Genomic DNA, 14,930 nt, shown 5'->3' on the forward strand with positions numbered 1-14,930 from the left:
ATTGGGTGAGAGAGATAGCGCCATATTTTGCCCCGTCTCACACAGCTGTGTGTGACCACCGCTAATGAGCGCAAGCAACTCATCTGCACTGGGGAAGGCGTCGAAAAGACGAAGATGGGATGTCAAAACAAAATGATAGTAAAAGGTAAGTTATAACTAAATGGACCTTGCTGACCAGGACTAAATGTTACACAAGTTTAAATGGAATCCGTGACAAAGCAAGAAAACAAGGTAACATTGAATACTTATCCGATTCTCTTGATTTATGCACATAAGCACAATTTTACAGCCAATAGAATTAATATAGGAATCCTTTTTAAAAAAAAAAAAAATCATACTATAACAAGCATTTCCGAATTATGCTTGAATGCACCATATAACAGGCTTCACCTTCGGACATTCAGACCTTGTAACTCTTTTACATACAGTATTAATGTAAGCATAACTTAATAGGTTGTGTGTATGATTTAGAAATGAGCTCATTAGAGGGACAGCCAAAGTTTGATGTTTTGGAGATAAGATTCGAGAGAGCAGACTTTGATGGTTTGGACATGTTCGGAGGCGAGAGAGTGAGTATGTTGGTAGAAGGGTGCTGAGGATGGAGCTGCCAGGCAAAAGAGTGAGAGGAAGACCAAAGAAAAGGTTGATAGATGTTGTGAGGGAGGACATGAGGACAGTGGGTGTTTGAGAGGAGGATGCACGAGATAGGCTCAGATGGAAAAACAGGACAAGCCGAAAGGAAAAGAAAAAGTTAGGAGGAGTGATATCTGTGTGACCCGGTGGTTCAGTCGACTCCAATTCTCTCAAATAAAACATTAGTATTTGATACACTGAGTCGTAAAGTCAAGATAGACCTCTGAAATTGGTATGGGGTAAGATTGACGACTAGTTAGCTGGCACACAGTATTGAGAACCCGAGTTGAAATTCCGGCCCTGGCTGAAGAGTGTGCAGTATGTGGATTTTCTCCTTGTATTCTGGTTTACTTTCACATCCCCTAAAACATGCATGGTAAGTTACATGAAGACTCTCAAGTGCCTGTAGGTGTGAAGGTGAGGTAAATACTCACTACAAAGTAATTGAGGAGCCTTCAGCCCCCCCAAAACGTGACTGAGTTAACTATCACAGAAAAAAAAAAAGACATTTGGCGACTTACACCCGCAAATTTTGATCTACGGCCGCCCTGCAATGTAAACTCCAAGCCGGTGTAGACGTTTAAAGTTCCACAATCAGGATACTGTACCTTACTGAATCACTTGTTAAACTATAAAAAAGTAGAATGACAGTCAAGGGATAAGTGGGTTGCTCCAAAGGTGACAATGGGGATACTCAAAGTATATTTTGAGGGTTCTAAGCGCTCCCACACACTTGAATAGATCCAGGACACGACGTACATTGCTTGGGCATTTTGGAAACGACTGCAAGTGTTGCGATTACATCCACAGGAACGTGTACATTTATCAGTACCATATAAGTGCGGTTGTAAAATACAACATATAAAGCTTCAGTGATTGATTCAGTGTTTGGACATTGAGCAATGTTTTTTTTTTTTTAAGTTGTTGTCTTAGTGTCCAAGTGATCAGCAGTGGTCAAGTGATCGACTACTCATGAAAACTACCTGCCAAATAAAATCAAAGCAAAGTCCACAAATGTTCAGTCAGGTCGCATCTCTTGGTGTTTGCCAGAAATTAAGTCTCATTTGACCAATGCAGAGCGAGTGAGAGAACAGGACGATATCTGTTACGTGAGATAAGTTGCTTAAATGGGAAATCAATACCACCTGTAATCTTTAAAAATTGCATTTCAATAGGTAAGTTGATTCAAGTTGTTTAGGGACTGGTTGATTGAAAACAAGTAATGGTAGATAGACCCTCAGTCTTAATATGGAGCACAGATTGAAGACTAAACACACAAGGAAAAACACATCTTTCGGCTTGTCCCTTTCTGGGTCGCCACAGCATATCATCTTAGATGAACGCACATATATGTTTGGCACAATTATTATGCCGGATGCCCTTCCTGACACTACCCTTCTCAGGGAGTGGAGGCCCCAGTGGGATACGAACCCACAACCCCTGGTTTACCAAACCATTGCTCTAACCACTGAGCTACAGGGCCTCTATCAAAGCCATACATAAAATTGTAAAAAAAAAAAAAAAAAAAATCAAAAGTCGTTGACACTTGTTTTAAGTATAAATGTTTATTGTTCTAATTATGCTTCCTTGTTTGTTCCAAAAGTTGTGAGGTAAGTTTAAATTGTGTATTTGGCCGTTTGCAATTTTGAACTGTCAAAACAACTTGCAACTTTGCCAAATGACGTTTGTCCATGTTGAATGATGCAGTCATTGTTTCGATCTGTCAAGGGTATATTATGCCCTCTTGGCCAAAGCCAACTGGGATGTGTTTCAGTTCCCTGCCATCTATTACAGGGTTAACGGTACAACTGATTGACAGATGCGAACAAAACACTTTGAACAATGACTTTAGTGTAGCATCTGTAATTTTGTTCATTTTCATCAACTTCATTCTTGCTGTATGGACAATGCAATGCTGATTAGCAGTTGTGTCAATATTTTCTCACAGATCAACTCTTTATCATAACTTTGATTAGTTCAAAACTTAAAAAGGAGTGGTTTCAAGCATCCCGTGTATAAAACCCCAATAAAAAATCTGGAATAGCTGAAATTTCCATGGACAATTGAATTCATTGACAGATAAATGATAAAAAAAAAACACTTATGTGTGCCTCAGATATGGAAAAAGTGTGTATGGGTGAAGGATGAAGGGGTGAGGGATGAGGTCAGAATGTGGCGGGTGGCCACTGATGAATGACTACGCACAAAGCCTTTTGAGCTTATGAAGATCGCACAAAAGAACTGGGTCACTGCCTGCTGGTCTCCTGAGGGGGAGATAGGCACATAATGGGTGATTTCCTCGGAGCTCATCCGAAGCCCACATCCTCATTAGTGTAATGCTTTATGGATCAATTCGATCAAAATAAAGCAGAGAAATGTAAACATAAACAAAATGTTGTTGCATTTTACCCTGAGCAGATCTATATCAACAGTAAATAAGGGAATTCATGCATTTCTTGTCACAAACACTTCCCACGTGTACATGTACCTTCAGAGTTATCTGGATTCCTGCAGAAATGGGTTGTTTTCACTGACGTCACATTTTTTGCTGAATTAGCAACACACCACTGCGTGCCACCATTTAACCTCTCCACCTAACGCGTACCCAGTGTGGAAGTCTACGGAATACTCTCAGTTACTGATTGTGTTTTTGTGTTTCACGGTCGTCTTGGGACTCAAGTACACAAGAGAGAATTTGCTAACCATCAGAGAGCCTTCTTCTGACTTTTTTTTTTTTTTTCACAACTCTCGCCAATTCGCTGAAGCTTTTTCCAGAGTTACTAGTCGGCACGCTCTTCAAAGCGGGGACATCGTCTAATGCTTCCGACAAAAGATTTTGGATGTTCTGCGGCTCTGTGCTTCACGGAGAGTTGGCTTTGTGGACGATTGCCCAACGCTGTTATCCCGCTGCCCGGTCTCAACCTACATCATGCTGATGTGTTGCCGAGCTAAGCTAACAAGCTTAATCGATACTCTTTTCAGAAGGCCAACTTTACAATTCAGATCGTTTTTTGTTAGTCACTTGAAAGATTCGAAAATTTTGTGAAATACTGGATTTGTTTATTCTTTTGTCTGTAAACATGTCACTTTGGTTGTGGTGAACTAACATACAGGTTTTACTTTTTGAAAATAAATGGAATAAATGGAGTTTGCCTCGATATTAAAAAATAATATTCCACCGCCTTTCATTTTCCGTGTTAGCATACAGGTAAGTGCTCCTCCTCCGTGATTTCTGTCACATAGAGTAAAAGATCAAGGGCTCAATACTGTGCCTTTGTTTCGCAGTGCTGAGTCCCATGATGTGTGCATGCCAGGTAGCCTAATTGTGAGTCTGAGCTTGATGTGCTGTCGGTCGCGTCTTCAATAAATGTCGTTACAAACATAATGTCGTGCACCTTGCCTATGTATGAGTAATGGTAGCTCAGGGATCAAAAATGGCCGCCGTTCGAGGCAGGCCAGCGGGTGACGTCACGTGAAAACAACCCATTGGTCATTAAATATCATCCGTACATCTAAGTCACAATGACAGACAAAGCCGAACTTGCTTAAACTAATACTAATAAACAAAAAAGATAATGTTTTGGGAGTGTTTTGTTCATTCAGGGCCTTGATGGTTTTCTATGAGAAAACTGAAGTTCATCAAAACATTTCTCAGGAGAACTTAAAACCAACAGGATTAAAGGCCTAAGAACATATGAAAATCAATAATTGAATGGCTTCAACTGACGTCAACTGGTTGTAGCCTGACCTCAAGAAAACAAATGCTGCAATACTGAAACTGTTATGTGAACAAGAATGACCCCAAAATTCCACTCAATCATTGTGCAAGTCTGATCAGCAACTTTAGGAAATGTTTGTCCGAGGTCATTGCTGTCAAAAGTTGGCTGACCAAGGGTGTATTCGAGCAAGCAAGTTTTCTGAAAACTAGGAGAAATTTGACTCTAGATTGCCCTTAAATGGCCACTGACACCTAAAACACAATTTTTAGTATGTTGTTAACCAAAAAATAAAAATCAGCCGGGATGGATCCATCTGTTTGTTCATGACACGTCAGAATGTTGCCGTATATGGATTTTTTTTCACCTCCTGCCATGAAAATTCTCTGGAGGAATTTGTGTTGGAGAAAAACCAGGAAGTGAAATTTTTTTGCAGATTCCTACAGTGGCGGGTTCGAGTGTTTATACCTGTTTTACCGGCGAGAAATTAAATGTTTTTTCTGTGCGTTAGCCAAAATGCCGGGTAGTTGTATTGCTGGATTTTGCTCGAACACTCAGATGGATGGCTTCACTCTTCGCACCTTTCCATAATTCCCGGTTCGTCGTGAAAAATAGATTGCACAGGTGTCTAGGACAAGTGTTCCAAATGACAGGTAGGTGTGTATAGGGCTATTAAAAAATTAGTTGGGGGGGAACTAATTTGTCTCACAAATTTATAGCATACTTTATGTATAAATTTGGAATAAACCCCCTTGGTCAAACCAGCAAAATATAACAAAGCACTTGTATTGCGTTTAAGACAATTTAATCACACACAATAAAATACGAGACACAACTATCACAAAATAGAAGTGCAAAGACAGTTTAGTAACACGTGCTGACTAGCCAAACGACATATACCCACCAAACTGGAACAAATATTTCCAGCAAATGTTTGACGAAGGCAGTGTGGTCGTAAGCCGGCAGCCTTGTGCGGGGAGGAGAAAGGAGCTCCCCCCCCACCACTGGCCACCGGTGTCTGGTTACCCCTGACGTACTTACTTCGCCCGGTAAGGGTCCTCCTGAGTACGCTACATACTCAAGACTTGTAAAAGGGTTAGGAAATCGAATAATTGTGGCCCAATCATTTTGAATATTTGATCAGGTTCCTCGTCTTCTTTGTCTGTCTGTTGGGGAGTCTGTTGTCAGTTAGAAGTGATCGGCATATCATCTAATATGGCTCAAAGTGACAGGGTAATATGACTCCAGTCACTTCACTTGCTTCTGAGATGTTTCCTTGTTCAAAAAGAGGTTCAATCTCAGAAGTGGCTTCAGAAAAATCTGTAAATCTCCCTTGTTCATCTGCCATAGCAGGTAGCACAGCGTATTTTGTATGGTTTCTGTCCCTGTGTGACACCTGTAAATGACGTAGCAGGCAATATGGCCGCCACTGGGATGTCGAGTGAGACTTCCGCAACTTTGCGCTTTAATAAAACGCTCTCCGCTCACTTTTTCGGACTCGTATTATCATCAAAGTGATTAATATTCTATATAGTTTTGCTAACAATACCTATCTTAAAATGTATCTTTTGGTGTCAGTTGCTCTTTAAGATGTGCTTGTGAGTGCGAATGGTTGTTTATTTCTATGTGCCCTGCAATTAGCTGGCATGTAGTTTGAGGTGTTCACCACTTCCTGCCGGGTATGGCCGGGATAGGCTCCAGTACTTCTGCGACCCATGTGAGAATAAGTGGCTCGGATAATGGAGGTCTTCAAAGAACGCACAAAAATGATCAGAAATACCCACATCCTGAATGTCATCTGATAGAATTTCAACATCGTTTTAGATACGACCTTGAGTGTGGGTTGGACTTTTTATAGCTTGAGAGAGGTCAAATATGGCCAGTATTGGGGAGGAATTATTGTACTCTATTGTCAACATGAATGTCAGTTATGACAAAATAGTCATTGTCAGTATAGATCACTAACAGTTGTTTTGAAAATTCCTCTATAAATTTTCATTAAGTTAATTTAGTTTCAACCTCAATAAAATAAAATTAACCATTTCAAAATTTTCATCATTTATAAAATGAAATCATTGGTTATTTTCAATAAAATTAGTAGTCGTAGTAGTATTTTTACTATCTGAACATCACTAAAATCATTTTACATATGCATTTAACGTAAAAAAATTGCTTCATTAACAACAAGAAATAACTTTTTTTGGTTAACTGATTTTAAATAAAATGTAAAAAAATACAGATAAAATACATTGACAATTTTCCATGAATTTTCATTTCAAAACGTAATGTTCAGCAATTTTTTTTATTCGATATAATAATGAGTCTAATATAGTTATGATTTCCCAACTAGTACCCGCCCTGTCATAACTACAGTGTGCCACTCACCCCTGACTGGTTTAAGAGCTGAACTGTATAAAATTTGACAATTTGTCTTAAATGTGATATTTACAGAGGTTTTGTTGTAAATGTATTGAAATTGCTCAAAGTATTTCCCTCAAAAAGCCCAAGTGGCTTGATTTCTGTTTGAGATTGTCTGAAAAAAAATTTTTTTCGCAATGTTTGACACCACTCGTGTCTCACTTACCGAGATGAGTGTCCCGGCAGCTCAGTGCTTTGTGCATAGGAAAGCCCCGAAGCAAACCCTCAGAGATCGCCTCAAATGATGCCAATAACATGTCTTTATTTTACCATTGGGTGGCACTGTTACCATAGTAGTACTGATCGTGTGGTTGGGTGGGACACTTGCTAAAGAGCTTTTTCATACAAATACACCATGTGCAGTATTTGCCAAAATAGAGAGAATTTTTTTTTTCAAACGGATGAACGAGGTAAAGATTTAGAAATTAAGTCATTATATTTACCACTGAACACAGAATGAGACACATTGTGTTTTACAGTTACAATCAGTATTCCATCTATCTGTTTTCTGAGCTGCTTATCCTCACAAGGGTCTTTGGAGGGTTGAAGCCTAAGGTAGTTAAGATCGGCTCTAAAACTCCCGTAACTCTTGTTAGGATAAGCGGCAAAATGAAAATGGAAACAGAAAAAATATCTATACTTTGTTTTTTTTTTTTTAAATATTTTGCTGGTAGGATGAGTCGAAAGGAGTCACAAATCAAAGTGTAGGATTTGCAACTTTAACTTACGACTTTTCTGTCTCAACTTGGACTTTACTCGGGACTTGAAGGCAAAGACTTGACTTGTGACTTACAAAGCAATGAATTGTTCTCTTCTATAAACATGTTAAACCTCAGTGAGCAGCTGAACATAGCTTTGAAATGACGGATCAGTGCAAAATTTGTAGGCTCTGCGCTAATTCATGGCTCGTCTTTATTTGACAAGTCAGCGGTTTTCAGCAGGTTGGTAGGGGCCTTGTTTGCTCCCCAGATCAGTGAATGGGAGGCATTGATGATTGAATAAAGAAAAAAAAATTCAGCATAAAACACATTTTTCTCATCCAGGTTAATGGAAAGGGCACTTGCCTGAGCACCATTAGTGGTCGATTTATGCTTGTTGATGCTCTTCTTTAACACATATATTACTCAAAATATTGGAATGACTTAATAATTTGCGACAGTTTTGCTACCACAGTGTATGCGATTTATTCATCCGTCAAACTATATAAAACCAAAATAAGAGAAATTAATATGGTGAATTTATATATATATATATATATATATATATATATATATATATATTTTATCCATAAGAAAGTGTGTCCACTTTTCCAAAATCTTCGACTTCACACTCTGGTCTCTACTGATCATCCTGATACATTGATAAGAAGCTAACTAGGAATAAGGGCCCATAATTTCTTAACAGTTTGTCAGTAAATGGCAGCTGAGTTGAATGGGTGTTGAACTGTACGTGTGGGCGGCTGAATGAGTCAAGCATGACCATGACCGATTTGTCATATAATGGCTGTTTGTCTGATGATTGCAGATGATATGTGTGTACACAGCTTTGCAGGCCAGGCAGCAAAATGGATGTTTCCATCCATCCGTCCATTTTCTGTGCTGCTTATCCACGGGGGAGCTAGAGCCTATCCCAGCTGACTTTGGGCTAGAAGTGGTCAAGTAAAATGAGCCGGTCATGAGTCAATCTCACAACACATATAGACAACCATTTGAACTCAGATTCACACTTAAAGACAATTTAACATCTTCAACTATCTTGAGATGTGTTGAATGTGGCAGAAAGCTGGAATATGTGGAGAAAACCCACGAAATCATGGAAGAATGTGCAAAAGCAGAGAAAAGCCAGAAACCAGATTTGGAACCACCACCCTCACAACAGTGAGGTGCACGTAGTAACCACTACTATACTGCCCTGGAAGTTAACAATATTACGATCCATCCATTTTCTTCCGCGTATCTGAGGTCAGGTTGCTAGGATAGTAACTTTAGCAAGGAAGCCCAGAGTTCCATCTCCACCCCCATTTCCTCCAGGTCTTCCAAGGGGTTGCCGAGGCACTCCTGAGCAAGCCGAGGGACATCGTCTCCCCAGCGTGTCCTGGGGCGTCCCTGGGGTCTCTTTCCGCTGTGACGTGTCTGCAACACCACACCAGGGAGGCTTCCAGGGGGGGGCATCCTAAACAGATCCCTATGCCACCTCATCTGGCTCAATGGAACAGCTGAGTAAACCCTAACATACGGGCACCGAGCCGGGGGGGCAATAAGTACTGTATATCCACATTTGCTCTGCGCCTCTCACCATGGGCAATTGCAGAGTGGAAAAGAGACAACCCCCTCTAAAGAGGACTGGGACCAGAACAAAAGCCACGTGTGGAGGTCAGCCCAACTATATTTAGCCGAAACTCCACATCAGAGAGGTGAGATTCCACGTGCCCAGAGCCATGTTCTGGAGCCGGGGATCAGTCCCTGTCTTTGGCTACTGGCCAGCTCACATTGCACCTGACCCCTATGGCCCCTCCCACAGGTGGTGAGCCAAAGGGAAGGGGGACCCACGTTACTCTTTAGGCGGTACCCAGCCAGGTTCCAAGGGTGCAGGCCTGGGCACTGGGCAGTTTCGAGCCCCACCTCCAGGCCGGGCTCCAAAAGGTGGCGTCTGGGCAAGGGAAACTCAAATCCATTTATTTTATTTGTCATAGGTGTCTTATACCCATGCTTTGTCTGGTCCCTCACCAAGGATCTGTTTGCCATGGGTGACCCTGCCAGGGGCGTGAAGCCCCAGATAGTTTAAGTCCTAGGATTATTGGAACACACAAACCCTTCCACCACGGCAGCATGACGGCTCAAGGAGAGGAAAAATATGACAAAAAATACTGTATACATTTCTTTTTTTTATATTTTCAACTTTGTACAATATTTATACTTTATATTTGTATGGTATTACATCTTAATTTAAGTGGTTTGTTTGTACAGGGTATTTAGAATAAGTCTAATGAATAATGACATAATGAAAAGATTTGGTCCAGGGTGAATCCCACGCTCATCTGGGATCTTTTCCAGCTCGCCAGATCTGCAAGAGCAGTAGAAAATGGATAGCTAAGATTAGAAAACATCAATACCATGAACATAAATAACAGCCTCTCCTGTTGCCTCTCTGGTGTTAACTGAAGTAGGGCTGTTGTGTTTTCAAGAGTAAAAGAGCAACTTTAGCTGTTTGCAAAGTCAAAAGCAATCATTGCATTTCATTTAAAATAAGACAAATTCAATCAGGTCCTAACAAAAGGAAAATAAAATGTAGGTGTGATGGTGGAGGTGTAATCTGTTGGGAAGTCAAGAGGCATTTTTTAATTGCAAGTAAGAACATGGTTTTGTTTGCCTTCATAGCTACATTCATAACAGTGTTAATTTCAAACTCCTATGTTAACTTAGCAAGCAATTTGTTTGTTTACAGTTTTATCATCAATTTTAATGTGTAATTCTTCAGTTTGTCCATTTCCAGCCATCCAGCCGTTTTTATCTGCTCATCTGAATTGTCATTGTGGCAGTAGTTTAAATGAGGATACCCATGCTTTCCTGTCTCAGGCCACCTCCTCGAGCTCACCAGGCAGGTGACTGTGGGGACATTCAAAAGAAATGGCAACCTGACACACCTCAACTGGTCCTCTGACATGGAAAAGCACTAGCAGTACTCCAAAGGCCCTTTCTCACTGTAGGAGATTTAAGGTAGAATGAGGAAGTATTGCAGTAACTTGTCATGTTTGCACCACAACATCTCCTCCGAAAGTAAAGTTCCTTGTAATTTTTGGGATTTGAAATTCATCTGGAGCCCCCTGTGGCAGTATTTAAAAAAAAAAAAAAAAAACCTGAAAAATACAAAAAGACACACTATTAAATTAGAACAATTACTAAACTGAAGGTTAAGTGCACTCTTTTGTGTATTGTTTCATAACTTTGTGGTAACTTCTCTGAGAGAGGTCTAGCCTTGGTAAAAACAGCAAGTCATTAGTTGCCTCATCGAAGGACATTCGCAAGCCAAATGTAACAGCTGACTGGCTATCTTGTGCTAATCTTCTAAATACGGAAATTTATAGATTTTGACTGAAGGACGTGTCTCTTTTTTTTTTTTTTTGAGCTTGTGGGGGCTTGCAAAGAGAATGTGGCAGCCGGCCATGTTCCTCTCTCGCTCACCTCTCTCTTTTTTTTCGTGTAATGTAAATGGCTTTTGTTATCTAAAAAATATGTCGTAAATATAAATTTGCCTCTACAAAAGACTAAAATTCACCATAAAAGTAACGAAGAGGATGAAATTTGAAAGTTTAATCACTGATCCAAGAGACCCTGGGAGTGATTAAGCATTTGGGACCAATGCACAAGTCCTGACTCCACCCAAAGAATTAAGATTTTTTTTGGGGGGGGTCTCTGGATTTTGTACATCACCTCAGGATACAAACAGACCTGTACTGTCCTCCAAAAAAAGATTTTTTTGTTTTCTTGAACATTGTACCATTCGTGATTTCATTTGCAGTTTGGTAATTGCTCCTTCAGCTTACATTAAGAATCCCAAAACAAGGTCAAGTTTAGAGTCTCAAACACTACCTTTTAGTGTCATCAAAGTCCTTTAAAAGAAATGAGTGGGTTTAAAGTTCCAAGATATAGGTGAGTTTGGTACTTGACTATTTTGAAAGTTAGACTCTCTCCAGGCAACACCTTGTTAAAAGACAATGACTTTGGTCTCATATTTTTGAGTCTCTGAAAAGGTCAGGGTCTTCACAGGCGACAATTGCTAAAACATTTGAAAAAAAAAAAAAAAAGTGGAACCCTTCCCGCTGGTCAGGGGAACATGTTATGGTTAGGGTGAAATAGACTTTGGAGAGACCCAAAATTAAAGAGCAAGTGAAAAAAAGAATGACTGTGTATGTGACATTTTGAAGTATGAAAATAGAGATATACTGTTAATGTCTGGTTGGCATGGGGGAACAGCTGGTTAGAGCGTTGTCTCACAGTTCTGAGGAATGGATTCAGAGCATTCCCGGCCCCACCAGTGTGGTGTTTGCATGTTCTCCCCGTGCCGGCATGCGTTTTCTCCGGGCAATCCCACATCCCAAAGACAAGCATTCATTGGAGACTCTAAATTTTCCCTAAGTGTGATTGTGAGTGCAAATGTTGTCTGTCTTTTTGTACTCTGTGATTGGCTGGCAACCAGTTCAGGGTGTACCCTGCCTTTTGCCCGTTGATAGCTGGATTAGGATCCAGTGCTCCCGCGACCCTTGTGAGGATAAGTGGTTCAGTAAATGGATGGATGGACATGTCTGGAAATGTGGTGGACTGTTAGAATTTGAAGTGAAGATGTGACAGAAGCTTTCTGACAAAAACAAAGACATAAAGACAAGTCACTGATAAGTGGGCATTACCTCCGGGGTAATCTGTTTGAGTCGGCCAGGGGGAGGATGTCAGATTGTGGTTGCGAGCGAGGTGGGCTCTGTAACTATTACTTCTACAAATCAACCACCGTATGACAAAAATCGAGGAGAGTGCCATCTGAAAGAAGACTAAAGATACAACCTCTTCCTATGGCCCACAGCACAGCTCCTTTCTCATGTAGCCTGCTGCAAGGACTCATAAGAATGTACGTCCTTCTAAACTTCCATGTACTTTTCCATCAACTCCCTCAAGACAAATAATGCATCTGTGGTATTCTTTCTGGTCATGGAACAATATTGTTGCTCGCAAATACTCACTTCTGTCCGAGTCCAGCCTACACATCTCTTTCCCTTAAATTCATTGTTTGGCTCACCATTATTTCCTCTTTAGTTCGCACAGCTCTGCACATCACCGTTGTTGTTATAAATGGGTACCAGCACACTTTTCCTTTATTGCTCTCGCATCTTCTCGCCTGCTAGAATTCTGTTGTCCAACCTGTTCAATAACTCCACAGCCACCTCTCCCATATGCTTCCATACTTTTCACAGGAATGTCATCAGGACTGACTGCTTTTCCACTTTTCATTCCCTTTAGTGCCTTTGTAACTTCCACCTTACTAATCATTGCCACTTCCTGGTCAACCACACTTGCCTCTTCTACTCTTCCTCTCATTTTCCTCATTCATCACTGCCTGAAAGTATTCTTTCCACCTGTCTAGCACACTACTGGTACCAGTTAACACATTTCCATCTCTATCCTTAATCACCCTAACCTGCTTCACTTCCTTCCCATCTACAGTACTGTATATTCCTCTGTCTGGCCAACCTGTAGAGATTTTCTTTTCTAGTGTCCAACCTGATGTACATGTTGTCATATGCCTCTTGGTTAGCCTTCTCCACCTCTGCCTTTATACTACGTCGCATCTCAATGTATTCCTTTCTCCTTTCCTAAGTCTTCTGTGTCCAACATCGTCTTCGCTATTTTGTTCTATGACTTCCTGTACTTGAGGTTCCACCAACAAGTCTCCTTCTCCCCTTTTCTACCAAAAGATACACCAAGTTCTTTCCTGTCCTTCTCTCTGATCACTTAGGTTGTTGTGCAAACGAGCTATATACTTGTCCACCGAAAGCCTGTCTAACCTCTTTCCGAATAGCTGCACAACAATCTTTTCTCAGCTTCCACCGTATGGTATGGTTCTCTGCTCTGCCTTTGTCTTCTTAATATTCCTCCCCACCACCACAATCATCCTACCCTCCACCATCCTAAGCTATCTAAACTACACTCTTCACTACCACTACTTTGCAGTAAGTAAGTCACTGCCTCTACTGGAAAAAAGCTATTTTCATCCATTTTGCATTGTCTACCACCATCTATCCCTCAAAGTTTCTTTCCTGGATTCCAAGCACACCCATCACTTCTTTGTCACCCCTCTTGTCATGAACAGAACACGTGTTTCTACCCAAATGAATGAGTCGGGAGACGTAGAGGCAGTTCAGGAAACCTTTTTATTCAGTCCAGTGTCGGGGATTAGGCTGGCAGTCAACGGGCGCAGCAGTAACAAGGACCTCAGGCGTAAGAGGCAAGTCAGTGAGCAGGGAGGAGTGCTTACACTGGAGATAAGGAACGGAATCACAATAGTGCAGGAACGAGGCATGAGGCAACGATCTGGCAAAGGCCAGACTGTACAAGTAGTCCTATTTGTATCTGTCCTAATTACAGGGAACGAGGCGCAGGTGAGCGCCTCACTAATTGCTGCAGGTGTGTGTGCTGTGTGGGGGACCATGACCGTACCCACCCCTTAACGGCGGGCCCCCAGACAGCCCTAACCCTAACCTAACCCCTAACCCTAACCCTATTCCACCCAGCAGAGCTGTCGGCTCCAGGTGCTGTGGTCGCGAGAGGCCAGGCATCAAAGTCCGGTCTCCAAGTCCTGGTTGACCCGTTCGGTCTGGCCATTGGACTCCGGATGATGGCCCGAGGTCAGAATTGCCGTGGCCCCAATAAGGGAGCAGAACTCCCTCCAGAATTGGGAAATAAATTGAGGGCCCCTATCCGACACTACTTCGGTGGGCAAGCCGTGGTAACGGAAAACAGTATCCAAGAGGAGGTCGACGGTCTGTTTGGTGGAGGGAATCTTCGGCAACGGAATGAAGTGGACCATTTTTGAGAACCGGTCCACCACCGAGAGGATGGCAGTGTGACCCTGTGAGCATGGGAGACCATTCACAAAATCCAGGTATATATGGACCACAGCAATGGATGTAGCTAATGCAGCCCTATGGGGGCACAAACCAGTGCAATCTGTAGGCCGGTCCCAAGCCCGGATAAATGCAGAGGGTTGCGTCAGGAAGGGCATCCGGCGTAAAAACTGTGCCAAACAAATATGAGCGTTCATCTAAAGAATCCCATACCGGATCGGTCGTGGCCCGGGTTAACAACGCCCGCCCCCGGCACTGCTAACCTGCAGGGCGTCGGTGGAAATTCAGCTACTGTGGGTCGAAGACAAAGAAGAGGAGGAAACCGGATCCAGCGTCAGAAGAAAAAGAGGAATGCACAGAGCCTACAACTGAGTGTAGGGACTTTGAATGTTGGGACTATGACAGGAAAAGCTCAGGAGTTGGTTGACATGATGATTAGGAGAAAGGTTGATATTCTGTGCATCCAAGAGAGCAGGTGGAAAGGTAGTAAGCCTAGAAGTTTGGGAGCAGGGTTTAAATTATTCTACCACGGAGTAGATGGGAAGAGAAAT

At 41.8% G+C, this 14,930-nt stretch overlaps 1 protein-coding gene across 13 annotated transcripts in view; it reads left to right on the forward strand.

Annotated features, from left to right (window-relative positions):
• The first annotated feature begins 15 nt into the window (after positions 1–15).
• The window catches only part of LOC133500014 (citron Rho-interacting kinase), a 73,708-nt gene continuing 58,793 nt past the window's right edge, over positions 16–14,930 (forward strand). For 6 of the 13 annotated variants that reach the window (XM_061818547.1, XM_061818556.1, XM_061818545.1 and 3 more), the window contains exon 1: positions 16–145. The gene's annotated coding sequence lies outside the window, so the exon portion shown is untranslated. Of the gene's footprint in view, positions 146–168; positions 232–10,342; positions 10,484–14,930 lie in introns of those variants that run through there. The other 7 variants (XM_061818548.1, XM_061818546.1, XM_061818549.1 and 4 more) reach the window with 5 other exon arrangements.

The sequence above is a fragment of the Syngnathoides biaculeatus genome, chromosome 4 (genome assembly GCF_019802595.1).
Source record: "Syngnathoides biaculeatus isolate LvHL_M chromosome 4, ASM1980259v1, whole genome shotgun sequence".
In the NCBI taxonomy this organism is placed as follows: Eukaryota; Metazoa; Chordata; class Actinopteri; order Syngnathiformes; family Syngnathidae; genus Syngnathoides; species Syngnathoides biaculeatus.